Genomic DNA, 18,737 nt, shown 5'->3' with positions numbered 1-18,737 from the left:
ACATTTTAGTTGGAACAACATTTTCGAAATCTTAATCTTTACTGAAATTCAATCCTTGATAAGAAATTGGTGCAACACGTTTCATAGTAGGGGTTATTGATCAAAATCATACAACAAATTTTTCTATGTTTAAAGCCAAAAGGTCTGTAATTATGTTTCATTCTATAATATTATATTGACACTTGCAAATGATTTTCTTTATAAAACACTGTTAGTGCAATCCGTTGTTATTCATACATAACAGCGGGCTGGGTCAAGAGGTCAAATGACCGTATGGATAACTTTGGTCAATACTTTTTCTATGTACTAAAACAAACCGACTTAAGCTAAAACACACATAGGGCCTTATATCGCAAAGACTTTAAAGAATAACAAAAAAAACTTGTCTGTATTTTGCTAAACGGAGTTTTATTCTTTTTTTTTTAATATGTGTAACATTTTTTTCCGAGGATAAATGATCATGGCGTAAGATTCACGCAAGATAATGTTTGTGGATCAACATTGTAACAAATCGTTCTAAAAAAATACAGTCGCAATTTGTCAAATTTGTTACAATCAGTTATAGTTCATTTCTGATTCTCATAATAAGTCTCGATAAAAGTCCCAAATACAGTATCAAAGACCTTTTGTGCTTAATGTTAGTCCATTCACAATAAATTTTAACTCTGTATTCCTAAAAAGGAGTGGTTTATCTTTGTGGATAAGTAAAGGGTCTATTGCTTGAAAAAATTAGAATAGAATGTAAAAACAGTCAATGGCTTGGAAGAGTTCATGTCAGAGTTAAATTGGAGACCACAGTGACAGAAATAAAAGTAACACCTATGATGCACACCGGTGAGCAAGTCACTGCAACGTTTGACTTTCTGTAAAACTGGGGTTTTACCATAAGTTTTCAGATAACTTTGTCTTACTACTGAAGAAGTACAATTCAGTTTTATCAAATGTTTATATCAATAAAATTATGTAATTATTTCTCATATTTAGCATGAGGGAAAGGCAGTTTTAACGTCAATAACATTGGAATTGGCGGTATCCATTGTCGAAGACCTAGGAACTCGCTTACTCTTGATGGCCCTGTTTGAATACCAAACTAGGATGTTTATGACGCATTATATAAATAGTGCCTGTTTGGGAGGGTAACAGTTGAAATTGACACCCCGAGAAAACCATTGTCAACCGACGCGAAGCGGAGGTTGACAATGGTTTTCGAGGGGTGTCAATTTCAACTGTTATCCTCCCAAACAGGCACTATTTATTTTGTTATACTGAATGTCTTTTTTAAAATTTTTAAGAAAATTTTACTGCTTTTATATAGGAATAACGTGAATTCTACAGCGAACCGTACGCGCATAATTTTCGCGCATGTAACATTTTTTAATGTTACCCGTTGCCAAGTGCGTTGCTAACGCTGAGGGTAATAGTAAATATTATTAACTGCGTCTTAACCAATCAGATTTCAGTATTTAACATGAAAGTATAACAATCAACATTATAAGTCCATATGACTAATCTTTGTCTTATTCTAAACGTGTACCATTGATTAAAATGTTTTGCTACATTTTATTGAATATATAAAGATCTTGTTAATGTCAAATTATGGATTTCTTTGAATAATCATTGTGGTAGTTCTGAAAAAAGGTTAAACACTCCATATAAAGCAGTTAAACTCTTAATCCTCGCAAAAGATATCTCGATTCCAAAGAAATTAATCATGAATTAAAATAACTTTTATATATTTTGAATATAAGTTGTATTTTATTTTTTAAATGTTTCAGGTGGTATGAGGCACCTCCATGTTGTGACGTGTTGTTTATCGAAAAAACAATAAAATGAAGTGTACTTATATGAGTAGTATCTTTCCCAATATTGCCACCTAAAAGAGTAGCAAAAATTTACTGTGAACATGTAAGTTTTGAGTTAGAATCTCGCCGTTGGTTTTATGTTTTGTTAAACCTCATCAAATATTCTTAAAGGCTATTTTTGGGGTTAAATATCGTAAAATTTGAAAAATTTAAACTGATGACAGTAATTATACTGTACTTTAATGCGTTACAATATAAATGGAATGTAAATATAAAAAAATAATTATTGTGAAACTTTGAATTAAGGCTAAATAATGTCTTTACTTACAACATTTAAGAATTATTCTTTAGATAGTTGGTATAAACAATGTTATCTTGATGATTCGCAGTTATCTTTAAATTGTTTACTTGATATTTTTGTCATTATTGTAAATGTGAAACCAATACACTTCCGTACAATATCTATATAATTCATTTAAAAAAACAGACTTAGACGAAGTAAGACGTCAGTGCGCCTGACTTGCAAATGACGAATGACGGTTATAAAGACATTGCAAGCGTCCTGTTGTATGGCATTCGAAAGACGCAAGAATGTTTTATGGGAATCACCTTTTGCGAGTGGCATTCAGTTTTGAAGTGAAATGGTACGTACGTTAAGTTTTAAAAAGGCATGTCAATCATTTGACTAACGATGCACTTGCTAAGACTTGAATACCATTTTCCTCCTACGACCAGCCACGGTAGCCAGGACTCGCTAGGTGATTTTTTTTTACAGAAATTTTAAACAGGGAAATACAATATCATGCCATGAATGCCACCCTACTTTAATATGGTACAGTTATTAAAGAGATTTCTTTTAATTTAAGAAAGACGTTTTAGTATGAGTATAGCGATTGTTTGGAAAGTGACCCATTACAGTCGTATGTACAGCACGAGCTTGATCGTGCATGTGATTGACAACCAAATACACGCTAAATTGTTAACGAACGGATTTATTTTTTATTTGGAGTGGATGAAAAATAGGCATGTGTTATTATACACACACGAAATGAGATATAAAATGCACGTTTCTTTTGGAGTACATAATTATTTAAAAATCATCATGTATATATTTTGCTGTCATGATGTAAATGTTGAATGTACTGCCACCGCATGAATTCAAAATTAACAACATGATATTGGGAATACAGATGAAGAAACAAAACCAAATGTACAAGCTATTGAACAAATATAAATTCAGACAAAATCATAACTTGAATATCACATACTCAAGTTATGAACGGTCTCAAACACTTCGATTGATAAAGATGGGGATATGATAAAGACTAAATTTTTAGAAATTGTTTAATTGTTTTGAATTATAAGGCATACCATGACTTAGATATTATTATTCAATTTTCCAAAGCATAATCAGAGTGCAATAAACAGTGCCGTATAAACTAAAGATTTCTTGTACATATCAGCTGTGAAATATGAATAAGTATTTATTATGTCTAAAAAACTGGACGCTATTATTTTCTATGTTTATTTTAATTTTCAGTTTCAGTTATATATCATTTAATATTTATTCGTTTGATGAGATATCGGCGCTTCTGATTGGTTGAAAAATTTCTTTGATACCTGCATCAATAAAATTTTTGCCGGATCTACTTTTCTCAACTGTTCTGGTCTAACACTATTTATAGAACGGGAATTTCCAAGATAAACACTGTCAACAAAAAGTAAAGTTGTGTCTGTTTTATTGTCAGCAAACAAAATGCAACCTTGTGAATATAAAAACTTGAAAGTTTAACCTTCAAAAATAAACAAAACACATTATTTGATTCACTAAATAAAAAATTAAGCGTCTTCTCACGATTTCGTCTGCTTGAGATCAATCAACATTCATTTACAGCGAGGCTGGCTGTTTCTTTTCCAGGAATATTATAACGAACATATAGGCCTATAAACTTTCACAGTAACACTGCTGTTCGAATTTGGTAACGATAATTTTTAAATTTACACACGTACATGATCGATCATCAGAATAAGCGTCGTAAAGAAAAGCTATGAGTAATGCATCAGCTCCTTCGGCGCATTCCAAGCTGCAGATATACCATTTAAGTACATCACTTGCTATCTAGTTACCACAACGTTTACAAAAGTCGCTTATACATACTATTCTTTGTCGACATATCAGCTATGTTCGTCCTCGGTCGCCTTTCCTTAGATGGTTATTTCCAGTTGCAAATTCCAGCGATCTCACATGAAAACTAGTTTTATTACGAGTTTTTCTGCACAGTGGATAATATCACAAGCTATCGCATGTATTTTCCTCAGCCGGTTCAGATTTTAACTCACTATTTGTGTTTAATCCATTAAATTCAGCTCATTAGCTCTGCATCAGCTGAAGGTGCATCCATTTTGAATATTCTTGCTGTTGTTGTTTTGTATTCATACGCACCGCTTCATTTACATTATTTACATTTTTGATCAATGACACTTCACATTTTTTTTATTTGAAAATGTTTTATTAAATGATAAGAAATGAAGATAATAATTTTTCTATTGATTGACGTATCAAAGAAAAATTTGACCGGAAAACTTTTTCATCAATGCGCGTAGCGCATTGATGAAGTTTTCCGGTCAATTTTTTCTTTGATACGTCGATCAATAGAAAAATTATTATCTTCATTTCTTAAGTCAACTTTGTTCATTTACGAAAATGATGAGCTTAACTTTTCTTTTAGATTGTGTTCAATTTTTGCCGAATGCAAGTTTTAAGTTTAACAAAAAACGATTTGACTCAAGGTTATTGATTACATCCACAAACATTCTATACGAAAAACATTTCAAATGCATTGATTTTTAATTAATCGTCAAATAATATTTTCTGAATGATATCTATTAAAATTAGGGTATTGTTAATAAAATTACCATTAAAACTATAATAATGATGTAATTATATTAACATTCAAATGATTTCAACAAAATAATATATAAATCCTAATCAGGTAAACTGAATATCAAGTATTTTAACTCAAGTAATGATGCGTCGTTCACTCATTTACACATGGTTTAAATCTTCTAATTATTCATTGCCGTTTCAAAATTCCAGTCATATCAAATTATCGATTCTACGGTTTGCAAATTTTTAATTTTCTTGGTTTTTTTTTATACGCCTATAACCTAGTTTCCATAAGAAACCAAGTTTAGACCTTATATTTAAATGGAAGCAATATTTTTCTTTCGGTAAATTTCAAAAGATTTTGTACTCAGTTACTGTTGACAGTGGTATTTAATGCCATTTACGACATTAAGATTCCGCATAACGTGGCGCAATGGAGGGCGTTTTCTGCTGTAGATTTAACTTAACCTGCCGCAATGAATATACACATTATGCTACGTTGCGAAATTTAAATTCACGCTAGTTGGTTTTCTGTTTTGTTTTGCATGTACCTATATTTGATTTATCTTTATTTTTCATTTTACGCCATTCATTTGAAACATGAACGCTATAATGTAAAAAAAAGAAGAAGAAAGAATTGATGACAATATTAAAAAGTAAAAAAAAGTATTTGTAATGCGAACATATACTGAGTATGGTCTGTTTGTAAATGTATTACATGGCTTTTTACGCAAACGATTGAATATGTGACAACCGAAATATTTCTTGATGAAAAAACGATTTGCACACTTCTAAGCAGCCAATTTGTTATTTATTTTTGTCAGCTTTGGATAACAGGCTGTACACAATTTTAAATAAAACATGCAGGCTAGACCATAAGACAAGTTTGTACATCATTACGAAAAGCTTATTTAAACATTCAAATTAACAACACGGTTTAAAGTTAAAAAATGCTGGCAAATATCCTAATTCTATTAGAGCGTTTGCGAAAAAATTGTTAATATTAATGTTAATATATTGTTCCTTCTTTTGCTTTCTTGCTTAATATACTTAAAGCGTTACTCAATTTAAAACAAGAATAACCACAATGCATATAATTTTATTGAAATTGAGTTTTTATTAATATATTTTCTTTAAAAAAAAACCAAATAAGCATAAACGCTTACTTTTTAGTTCATAAATTCTAGTCTGATAGTTTTTGTACCTTTTTCGTCTTTTAAACGAGCGATAATTTCGGTTCCAGCAAACTCAAGTTCAACAGTACATTCGTAATGAACCAGAAATCCACCTTCTGGGACGTCAATGTCAATTGTTCCGTGTTCCTTGCATCCTTCGTCGATGACATATCTTACATTTTTATCCATTGATGTAAAAAGAAAGCACCGTATTGGTTTAAATCGCTTATTCACCCCTGCGAATGTTATTGTCATTCAAATTTTAGACCACGTGGTTTTATTTGACCCTTTCAGTTTCGCAGTAAAAATCGTACCTCGTGTATAAAGTATATTTCACAGTATCTAGGTTCTAGTAGTCAAATATAAAATCTAGAGGTTTGTTGATTTTAAACTTTATCTTCATTAATTGGTGAATAAAATGTGTTCTAGAAATAAATGTGACTATACAAAATCAGTTTTTGTCTGCTGTTGCAACAACTAACATGCTTAAAAGAGATCCCTCCTGAGGATTAATTTTCGATCCGCGCCTGACCTAGTAATAACATCAATAGTGAAACAGACTATACAATTTTATGCAGAATGTTGCTTGAAAATGGCTCGATATACTAAATTTTAATGCAAAACAGACACACATTATTTTTTTTTCAAACATGGTATTGCACACCACAAGCATCAAAAATGGCTTTGATTTTATTAGGCAACCCAATGTTTATATTTTCAACCACTCTACACGTGTTTGAACACGAACGATAACCGCTAGATGGTAAAATAAGACATACATCTTGAAAGCTTTTCCCGTTCTAACATAAATCAAAATAGGATATGATATGAAAAACGACCAGTACTTACGTATTTTGAGAATATTATCCGAACACTTATACTTCCGCTCGAAATTTCACAGGAACTGAACAAATATCGGTGAAGTCTCGTGAACTTTCATTCGAGCATCTCTGGATTTATTAATTAATTAGCAACGATAAAGAAAACATTCCGAACACATTCGCAGGGGTGTTATTAGGGCTTTTCGACTTTCGGTCGAAAAAACCTATTGTTTTCGTCTTTTTTTATTATTATACTAGACAGTTTTCTGACAGCGATTTTTTAAAAGTTGTCAGATATATTGATTCAATGATGCAACAGTTATACTGCAAACCTTTCAATCTATGGAATGTAAGGTTTTGGACTTCCGGTTCCGGTACTTCCGGAACCTACAGGGACAATTGTAAAAATTAAAGAAAACGCAATATTTTGTTTATTTTTTAAGTTTGAACGTTCAGATTTTAGTATTAGATGTACCTTGTCTAGCCTTACAAAATTGTAAGCGTTGACAAGTATCTTTATCTTACCGTTTTTGAAATATAAAGCCCACAAATTTAGAAAAGAGGGGATGAAAAAACAAAAACATTCAAATGACTTTTAAAATTCCATTTGATGCGACATTATTAAGGTAGAAGAAATTAATATACATTCCGATTTTCATTTAAATATGTTGACTACTTCTGGTTTAATAGGTCAATGAAAATCGTCTATGGGAGTTTCAATGTTAAACAAAAATCACGCGTCATTCGTTTTCTCAGAAAGTTTTCAGTTAATTGTCAGTTGGGTAGACAATTCGAAAAATAAGGGGTCTGCAGGGGCCAACGTTTTAAACAGCACTTTAGCTGTAACTTTTATATTTTTTGTCCGATTTTAAAAATCTTTTCAGTTTATTGTTAAAAACAAAAAGATAAATCTAAAAATTGTGGTCCGAGGGGCTACTTTTTGACTCCTTATAGGGGTTTGAAAGGCCTAAAGATCACAACATGTTTAAATTTCAAACTTCTTTTGGAAAGAGTTATCTCGCTTGGCTCTAAGAATGTATAGCATAAAAACTGTAGGCAAATTTTGTGTCCCAGATATGAATACTTACTTAAAATGATTTTTTGAAAATATTATTCTGAAAACTAGAAGTGTAGGTACTTGTAAAGTTCTGGAGTTAACTTTCTTATGATATTGAAGTACTCATCAGTTCCTATCTAAGCAACTGGTTATACCAAGGCGTTCAGAAATTTTGGAAATAGATACGAGATGAATTTTTTTTTACGTTAAAAAAGGGGGAAAATGGGGCTGTCGAAAAGCCCTTACTTTTTGTTTAAGACAAAAAAAGTTCTAGTGATTTCTGTTTTCATCTTCAAACGACTCCACCAAGTCGTATGAGGACACGTCTCCTAGTTTAACGAGATCTCCAGCTTTGTAAAGGGGTCTAAAACTGTGTTTACACCACGTTTCTCCTTCTTGAACAACCTTTTTAGTTTCATCATCTCCTTTAATAAATGGTCTCATCGTTTGAATACCATAAGAATAAAGACAGATTCTAGCCTTAATGATATTATTCTCATGTCCATACAGCACCGCCCCACTGACTACTGCTAAGGACGAATCAAACGGAACGTACACAGGTATGTCTTTGACGTATTTCCGGATCTCAGAGACAACGGCAGGAGACTGAGCTAAACCTCCTTCAGCCAACACACAGTCGATATCTCCATGTTTTGAGAGAGCTTTCCGAAGTTCTTCAAAAACATCTTTGGCAAAAGGGGGAAAAAAGTATTCAGTATAAATGAAGACTTGATGAACAGTTTTCCACGTTTTTTAACCTGTACACTAGATATACTCATTTTGTCAAAATGTTCCTCCAAAGAGTATCCCCAAAATTTCTCTGAGCTGGCTTTAAGAGATAACGGGATCTGGAAGCATATGGGAGTATCATCATCAGGTTTTATTAAACGTTTTTTGGTTTCAAAGTTTTCCATGAGTAGCATAAAATCAGATCGATGATTCATTTTGAATTCCTTTATCCTATCTTTTTCAAACACGTCCTCCAGCCACTGAATGAATTTTTCGTTAATGAAGACTCCACCAAACGCTCCACCACGTGCTCTTTCTACGACGTGAATTTCTTTCTCACTTATGATCTCGATAGTGCTGATGTCTGTTGTTCCCCCTTAACATAAAAGTAAAAAAACCATTGAAATCGGCTGGTATAAACAGATTGCAAAGGTATTCAATAATATTAATTTTATGTTTAATATGTAAAAGTCGCAAGCGTAATGCATTTTAAACCACAGTCCATAAATATAAGCAAATTTCATAATAGTATCTATTAAATATCAATAGTTGTAGCTTTATGTAATAAGAAAAAAATCATTATATCGAATATTTGACTCAAAAGTAGCAAAGTTAGCATATTTGTATTGACTTAATTTGCATAAATTTGTACAATTTATCATTGTTATCACAATCAAATAAATGCTGTCACTAAAATGTTAAAGTAATAGGTCCCCTACCTCCCATATCAAACACCAACATCTTTTTCTTATTCGATAGATTTCTGTCACCTTTTGCATTGGAAATATTTTGCATTCTTTGAAATCGGCAATACAGTGCTGCAACCTCCGGTTCATATACCAACAGGATATCATCTGATTTTTATTCCCGCCTACAATTAGATAAAAAACATGTTTTTGCAATTACCAAGGTTGAATAAATCAAAATTATAAGCATATTTTATTACTACAGCTATATACACCTCTTCTGTTGCCTCTTTAGTAAACTGTTTGGCAGCATCTGTCCAGATAGCTGGAACCGTTAGCACCCATAGGATGTCTTGAGCTCTCAGAGGCATTCCTCTTTGTTCCAATCTTTTAAATAAATCATCCTTAAGATAACGGATTATCATACTTAGAATGGTTAGCCCCAACATCGGTTTACCGCATTCATCTTCTAAAGTGTCTGTTCGAGAAATTTTCTGTTTTAAATTAAATAAAACGATTTAACACTACACTGCAGTAAATTAATACAAAGTAACTACAAATTTTTTCCAAAACAGATTCTTATCTCCTATAATATATACCTCCTTATAAAGCAGTCTCATTTTAATCTTTGTAAAGAAATACCAGTCTTGGTGCTGTCCATTTTCGACCAAACTTGAATATTCTTCCTCTGCCATGTACCCAAACGATTTGAAGGTTTTGTCAGGATTCAAGAGAACGGATGAAGGAGCCTTTGGTGACATCGTTTGGGATCCATTTCCGGTCCAGTGGTTTACTTCAATTTTTAAGGGATCAAGTCGATAATCACTTCGAAAAGAAAAGGCATAACCACTGTATGCTGTCCCAAAGTCTATGGCAGCAACAAGAAGCTTCCCATCTAAAAAGCTTGTTCCGCCAGCCATTTTTATTTACCTTGTGTTTACTGAATAAGGAAGTTAAAAAGAAAACGCTAGGTTTAAACATGATTTATGACTTGAAAGAAAGCACGATGAATAAATTTAACTCTGAGTATATCCTTTTGAAAATTTTCCAAAATAAGAGTCTCATTCAATTATGCATTGCGTTGAAATTATTTTCAATGATATTACGAGTTTTCTTTACAGGATAAATTAAAGATATTTGTCATATAGAAGCATTACAGCACCATAGAGACAGTGTTTAGAATCGGTTGGGGGATATGGCACAAGGAAAAGCAAATCCAAAAAAAGGTAAATAGACATTTTTTCATTACCAAAATGTTACAGTTCAAAATGTTTTCTTTTTTAAGTTTCTTTTTGTGTGTAAATAAAATAATTGAATTGAAATTTAATTCAATTACCATTCATCTACGATTACTCTATGTTTTCCATAAAAAGGGGGCGAGCAGAAGAGGGAGAAAATAGTCGTTGCCGCCATTGATTTTGGGTCGACCTACTCTGGGTACGCCTTTTCGTTTCGCGATGATTTCCAAACAAATCCTTTGAAGATCCATACCAACAACTGGTCATCTGTACAGTCTGGTGGAATATCATACAAAGCACCGACAACTGTTTTGTTAAAACCTGACCAGACATTTCACAGCTTTGGTTACGACGCGGAAGATAAATACGCAGAGCTGTCTGAAGCAGAAGAACACCAAGAGTGGTACTACTGCAGTATTTCAGTCGCTTCAAGATGAAACTCATGAATGCACTGGTATTTTGTTTTTTATTTTGTATCTCCTTTAAAGATTTTATAAGTTTTGAGTCAGACTAGTATTCAATTTAATTCTTTTAAATGGATATTTTCATCTGTTCATTATTAGGATATATCTAAAGATCAAGCAGGGAGTGATCGTTTATTTACTAAACTTGAGAGAAGTATGGAGATAGAAGACATAGATGGTAAAAGGATGCCCTTTATGACCATCATAGCACACGCCATTCGATATCTTAAAGAACATTTATTGCGCCAGTTAAACGACAAGAACATTCTAGAAGCAGTGACAGCTGACGGTATTTTTTGGGTATTGACAGTTCCCGCTATTTGGACTGACTCTGTTAAACAGTTCACAAGAGAAGCGGCAAAAGAGGTACATATATAATTAAGTCCTTGTGCATTATTTCACACATACAGATTTTCATTCAGCTTACCTTTAAATGTGTTTCTTTCAGCTACTCCATAAGTGCATCATTTGTCATCTATTGGATGTAAAATCTTGATAATTTATGCTGGAAAAGTTATTACATCAGCTTAATTTGTTGACTTAATTGATTAAATTAACCTTTGAAAAGTACTAATTTTTGAGAAAAAAAATCATGTAGCATTGGTTTGTAAAGGTGTATTTTTTAAAAGGAAATGATTGAATAGTTAAAATCAGAAATTGTTAATAGATTAGTGATTCTTACTATGTAACGCTTGGTAGGCCGGAATTCACGACGATCAGCTAATGCTAGCATATGAACCGGAAGCTGCCGCCCTGTACTGCCGCCTACTTCCGATTGATAGATTTGAGAGTGGGGGAGAACACCAGGAGCTAGTGCTTAAGACGTTTGAACGAGGGAAGAAATTTATGGTCATCGACCTAGGGGGTGAGTCATTGACAAGTTTTAAAAACGAAAAATAAATCATACATTAAGAAGGCTATATTGTCGACATACTACCCATAATATCTAAGTTTGAATTTAAATGTGAAGTGTTTTGCTATTAAAACAAAGAAAATAATGCAATTATTACAATCAGCTGAATAGATCTCGTATATCACAATGGCACAGTAAGTAGGTAAGTGCTCACATCTCAATGTCGTCGTACAAAAGTCTAACGAGAGTATCTTTTTTTAGCACTGTTTATAGGTTATTTATACTAAAAAACTACCAAATTCTAGAAATTATATGTACAAGAGGTTACATAAATTACCCGGACATCGAGAATGTCCTATAGAGAATAACCTATCAATCTAGAATAGTCAAGAATATTCTATTATACAAACTTACTACATTTAACAAATATCAAAACTGTGCATAGACGTTCGTGTACGTTCACTACGAACCGATATGCTCTGTTTCGATGGTGTATGGTAATGATGGTGATTCTTTTTATAATCAAGTTGGAAAATGCTACGATTCGATCCGACAATACATGTATTTTGCCCGTTTGACCATATTGACACAATGCAACTCAACGCAGCGCAGGGTGGTGTTTGTTCCTCCAAAAATGATCCAGGATCAATACGATTAGGAAGGGGCACAATTAAAAGCAACGTGCTGCGCTTAGCAAAGATGCAGTGTGCTCAAATACGATAATAACGAATAACAGCGAAAATTGGACATTTAGTTAATCGTGTTAAAAATGTTTTACAATTAGCACGATTAACACGATTACGACATATTTCAAGATATAGTGAGATTTGATGCGATTACAAACAATAACTTTTCGATTTTAAAATCTCGCCATTATTATCTGAGAATTCAGAACTATAAGAAATAAGGAGAAAGTTCCACGTTCGCGATTTCATGTTCTCGCGATTTGAGACAACCCAGCAGGATTGCGAAATTAAGTACTCGCGTAATATAAGGAATTTACAGTATTTATAGCGAAAAACTATTAAATTGACTTATAGTTAAGATGGAATTTCCGAAAAAAAACCAGCTGTTAAATTTCAATGTGTTTTTGTTATTTTCTCTCGTACATATTTCTATATTTTTAAATTTGCATTTTGAACCTATCATATTGCTATTGCAATTTTAATATTAGTCTTTCAAATTTAGAGAAAGCAGCACTGTTTCAGTAAATTGGTATATTTCTGCATGGATTTTGGCCAAGATATTCTTTAGGACTGGCTCCGATTTTGCAAAAAAACTTAAGTCAAACCTCAGATTTAAGTACGGGTTTTCCTTAAATATTTGAGAAATATTATATATCTCAAATATATTCTGCATTTCACAAAAAAATCTTAGTCGTGTTTTTTACTCAATTTGAGAAAAAACTTAAGTTACCTCCATAGCAGACTTAAGTCAAATCTCAAATATGAATATGTCATTAACATCATTAATACAGTATTATATTGTCTGTAATGTTCATTTCTTAGATCTATTCCACTCAGTGATCAGCGTATATGCAATATTTCATCCAGGTTTGATAAATATATTTTTTCATTAGAAAATAATAATTTTGGCGGAGTTATCTCCCTTGACAAAAATATAAACAAAGGGAACTAATTCATTTGTTTGTGTTAAATGGAATAACTCTGAAGTGATTCTTCTTTCTAATGATTTTAAGGTAACCATAATGTATTAAATATGGTCTTTTGTTTGCTATATAATATATAAGATCATGTAGATATGTCATCTATACCTAGCATAACAAAGTGTACATTTCATGACTCATTAACATTTTATGACCCTAGTTAATTTAATCCGATTTTCCTCTGTTGAAAACATAAGCAGACGTTTGTTTTTATGGAGAATGAATAAAAAAAACCAACAGAAGTTACAAGGGGCCACTTGTGACATTGACAATTCTTGACTCAGCTAAGTAAAAAATTCAACTCAGCTGAGAAATGACTAAGTTTGATTTGTGAAATGCAATTTGCGAAAAATCTCAGCTGAGTAAATTCTCAGGATTTGAGTTTAAACTTAGGTAAAAAAAAGTTTTTTGTGTGAAATCGGAGCCTGCTCTGCCTTAAAAAAAAGCTCAGATTTTTTATGGGTTTTGTTTGAAGAATTAAATTTGGATAGAATTTTTTTGGGACATAGGTTCGAATTTAGCAAAAAGCCTACAAAAATTTAGGAAACTGATTTCTATCATAGTGGTCTATATTTACACCGAAGAGTGGAAGTTCTGAATAGTTCAGTGAATTTAACCGCTAGCTATATTACACGAGATGTTCGTTATGCCTTTGGTCGAGTCCATCTGTGTGCATACTTTTTTTTTATCTTACTTTTTTTTTAAATTCAAAGCATTTATTTACACCTTTACCTTATATGCAGAACTGTGCATTTTGTATATTAAATTCAACTTCTTCCTAGCACATTTGCATATGTACTTTTTGAATTAAAGGTATCAATAGAAAAAGTACATGCATATAATTAACTATTTCTACCAATCGTTTGTCAATGATCACAATGACAACATTAACATTCCTGTGTAATTTGTGATTTATCTTACAGACTGGTATTTCTAGCAAGAAAGATTTAAGTGGACCACTGCCAAAGATATTATATAAAAATTGTGTTTTATTTAACGTTCTATCTTATTTATTTCCAAAACGTTTTCAGTTGGAAAGGAATAAATGTTTACTGAAGAGTATTGTTCCAGGAGGAACCGTCGACTTCAGCGTACAGGAAACTACTGGTGTGGGGAAAATGAAGTCAATTCATGACGTTTGTGGGGGACCTTGGGGTGGCGCTAGAGTTGATGAGGAATTTATTCAATTAATGATCAAACTTGTTGGAGCAGATGTGTTCACTGAGTTTAAGGATGAGTATAGGTCTGAGTACTTGGAGTTGATGCGAATCCTAGAAATCAAGAAAAAGCAAATTGATTACAACTCTCAAAATAAAATTCCATTCAGGATACCAGTTTCTTTATTTGAGATCTTAGCAGAACACACAGGATGCAACATTACTGAAATAATATCAAACTCTCCCTATCCCAAGTCTACAACCTACTTGCAAGATAGAATAAACTTTGATGCGAGTTTGTTTAGATCTTTTTTTAGAAGTTCGTTACAAGACATAATATCTCACCTACATGGTATATTGGAAGACCCAGTCTGTCAAGCTTTGCTGGGAATAGTAGTTGTTGTTGGTTATGCAGATAGTCGTCTTGTCATTGACAGCCTTAAAGACGCTTTCCCTGGAAAACGATTTGTCGTACCTACAGAAGCTGGTCTCGCTGTTGCTAAAGGCGCCGTTCTTTTTGGTCACGACCCAGAAATCATTTGCTCGCGTGTATGCCGCTATACAAATGGGGATGACATATGCATCCCATTTATTGAAGACAAACACCAATTTAGTAATTTAACCTTGATAAACAAAAAGCAGTTTTGTAAAAACATTTTTCAGAAGTTTTCTGAAAAGGGTGAAAAAGTTTTTCTTGGAGATAAACGATCCTTTACTTCTGATTATGATTTCCGCGACGAAAGCAGAGCTTATCAGCGGCAACAACCTTTGACCATTAAAGTTTATGTCTCAAATCGGAAAACCTCTGAGTATATTGAAGATGTCGGATGCAGGGTGTTGGGTGAAATTATTGTAAAATGTAATAATAAATCAAAACTTTGGCCTAAAACTTTCTCATGTGAAATACAAATGGAAATAGCTGGAACAGAAATTCAAGTTACAGCAACCTTAAGTACTCAGGAGAAGGCAACCTCAAAGTTTGACATTTTATGATTCTTCAAATTAGAACAAATGTACTTTAAATATCATTACAATTTACAGAAAAGCATAATTAGATTAGTAGGTATTTGAAAGTTTCGATAACTCAGATATCAAGACAAGGCACTTTGATAAAATTTCAGGAGATCAAAAGTTCGAACGATTAAGTTTGATTAAATGCAGAAGGAAGGTGGATGGATAAGGCGTGTACAATGCCTATATAAGGATAAATTCAAACTGGAGTATACGTATTAAAGTCTCTAAATAGTGCCGTTTTAGAATTTAAATGCGTTTTCTGTTAAAGTGGGTTTGTGCTCCATATTTTTGTCATAGTCTACATGAGATCTAATGGAAATTAAACCGATTTCGATCAACAAAAACATGGAGGTATATATTACTAACTATTCATTAAAAATATAATTTTGTATCCCAACAAATGACAATTTTAGAAAAATTATTCAAGTCCGTAATTTCATAGCCAAAGTCGCATAGAGCATTAAAAAATTCACTGACTGAAATGGTTCATTAGTTTAAGCTCCAGATATAAGATACAAGTAATCTTACGTTCATGATTAGGTTTTTTTTAGGTTGTGGGTTCGATTCCACCAAAACGTCAGTCAATATATTTTCCTGATCCTTTGTCGAAATATTCAAACTGGGAAAGAAATTGTGTCTTTGCAAACTTGTTCTATAACATCTGATAGATTTAACTGGGAAAAATAATTTGAATTTGCAGCCTACAAATATTCATGAACACAAAGTTGGGTTTTGAGTAGAAAGATATCGTATATGCTTTTAATTGATTCAGTTTCTTTTTTAATGTCAATTTTGTGTAAATGTATTTGCAAATAAAAACCGGGTTTAGCTTCTCAAATATGTATACCCTTTTAAAGAAGCCAGGAGTTGCGTCACCTATAAAAATCTTTAAATACTAGTATCACAGACGCGCTTGCGCCCATGCATTCACGTTTCCAAGAGAAATCAAGAAATATCTTGAAAGAAAGATCGGGGATCGAAATATTAAAGTCTAGAAACAAATGAGGCCATGTTTTTTCAAAAAATCAAATTGGTTTAGAAATTGAAGCTCGAGACATCGAGTGTTGTAAACCTGTACCTGTATGGGTAAGGTGATGGCCTATTTTTTATGGACCATCAAAACTCCTTCATACTTAAGTTAATTCAATCACAAATTCCTTTGTAAATTCGCTCATATTAGAAATTAACAATTTTATTTCATGTTAGTTCATCTGTATTGTGAAATGTATCACGTTTTTATTAAATATTTGTGAATGATTTACTCCAGCCGATTAAAATCTGTTTTCTTTACCTACTAGATCGTTTTCAGTTTTAACATTTTATCAATATAAGAACATGTATATGTATTTACTACTTAGAGAATTTCACTGGTTCATGAAACATTTATACACTGTATATCAGATTAATAATAATCTATGTATATGAATTAAGAACCCGGAGGTTTGGCCTTCTTGTTATTAGTATTGATTTTTTTTATCAATAGGAAAACCAATTCAAGAGTAATTTACTTATAAATAGATCAGTTATAAAGCACCAGTAAACAAATAATGGTCGTAAATTTCCGATTTATGAAACGACATTTAAATGAACTAAAATTTAGATTTTGATTAGTATTCTTAAACTTTTTAGAACATATCTATTAATGAATTACCATGTTTTTGTACACCCAGGTGGAACAGTTGATATTGCTGAACAAGAAACGACATCAGATGCCGAAATAAAAACTATTTACAAGGTTTGCGGTGGGAACTGGGGAGGAACTAAAGTTGATGAAAGTTTTATGAAATTCTTAAATGAATTGATCGGATCAGAAAATATGAAACATATTAAAAACGAGGGCAGGTCGGAGTACCTGGAATTTTTACGAGGATTTGAGTTGAAGATGAGAACTTTCAACATTGATTCGAAAAACAGAGTTGTCCTGAAGATTCCTCCAGCTTTTGTGAAATTTTTTTTCAGAAAAAAGCGGCGAAAATTTCGTAAATGCTATCAAAACATCAAAACACATGACTGCATTGTCATTAAGTGGAGACAAGCTAAATATAGATCATTCCCTGTTCACATCTTTTTTCGAGAGTTCGGTGAATGATATCCTTTCTCATATTAAAAATATTTTTGAGGCAGACATTTGCAGTGATTTAGATGGAGTTGTGATGGTTGGCGGATTTGCCGAAAGTATGATCGTAAATTCTGATGTTAAAAAGGTTTTCCAAGACAAAAAGTTTATTATTCCAATGGAAGCTGGATTGGCAGTTGCCAAGGGAGCAGTTCTCTATGGACATTATCCTGATATCATCTGTTCCCGAATTTGTCGGTACACATACGGCAAAGACGTAAATATACCGTTCGATGAAGATTTACATGACGACAAAAAAAGAAGATTATTGATAATAAGCTTTATTGCGCCAATTGTTTTCGAAAGTTTTTTACAATCGGACAGCAGGTATCTCTTGGTGAATCAGTTGAACAGCAAGCAGCTTATTCGTTTGTTGATGAAAATGCAAAAGGTGGGCGTTACAAACCTATCTATTCTTCTATTCATATTTCCGAAAAGGAGTCGCCAATGTATCTGGATGAAAATGGATGCGAATTACTCGTAAATATTAAAATAGAATGTAAAAATGATGAAGGGGTGTGGCCTGAAATAGTGTCCATCACCACAAAAATGGAGATTACACGGACCGAAATAAAAGTTACAGCTTCGATGGGCACAGGGGAACAAGTAGTGGCAACATTTGACTTTCTATGAGGCTTAACGTGTACTTGAACAAACATAGTGAAAGAAATATGAGAGAGAGAGAGAGAGAGAGAGAGAGAGAGAGAGAGAGTAAGAGAGAGTATTAGAGTTTTACATTCGGAAAAAATATTTTTACGCAGCACTGTTATACTCTGTTCCATGTTTCTAATTCCACAACTTTTTTCTTGATTTTTCGATAATCAGAAACACTTTTTTGTCCAACCTACATTTATCCACTTGAATGTTTTGAAACGCCCCTTTACCGCTTCAGGTTTCAATCCACAACCAGAAATGGATAGTTTACGGGATTGACACGACATGAAAAGTCCCCGGATGATGTCGTTGAAAAATTGTGTTGGTGTCACGAGCCTTTTTAAATGGAGTAAACATTTCCTATTGTAAATTTTCGTTAAAAACTTGATTTCGTTCATGTTATTCATTCCGAGTAAAA

The 18,737-nt window shown here is 32.7% G+C and overlaps 3 pseudogenes; 2 read left to right on the top strand and 1 right to left on the bottom strand.

The window, feature by feature from the left end:
• Positions 1-5,850: 5,850 nt before the first annotated feature.
• Positions 5,851-10,077, bottom strand: LOC128167663 (heat shock 70 kDa protein 12A-like; annotated as a pseudogene).
• Positions 10,078-10,352: 275 nt separating this feature from the next.
• LOC128168349 (heat shock 70 kDa protein 12A-like) lies at positions 10,353-15,528 on the top strand (annotated as a pseudogene).
• A 1,663-nt stretch (positions 15,529-17,191) lies between these two features.
• LOC128166037 (heat shock 70 kDa protein 12A-like) lies at positions 17,192-18,298 on the top strand (annotated as a pseudogene).
• Positions 18,299-18,737: the final 439 nt, after the last annotated feature.

This window comes from Crassostrea angulata, chromosome 10, assembly GCF_025612915.1.
Source record: "Crassostrea angulata isolate pt1a10 chromosome 10, ASM2561291v2, whole genome shotgun sequence".
NCBI classification, from domain to species: Eukaryota; Metazoa; Mollusca; class Bivalvia; order Ostreida; family Ostreidae; genus Magallana; species Magallana angulata.
Note: the sequence above shows the minus strand (reverse complement) of the source record. Positions and strands in the feature narration are given on the sequence as shown.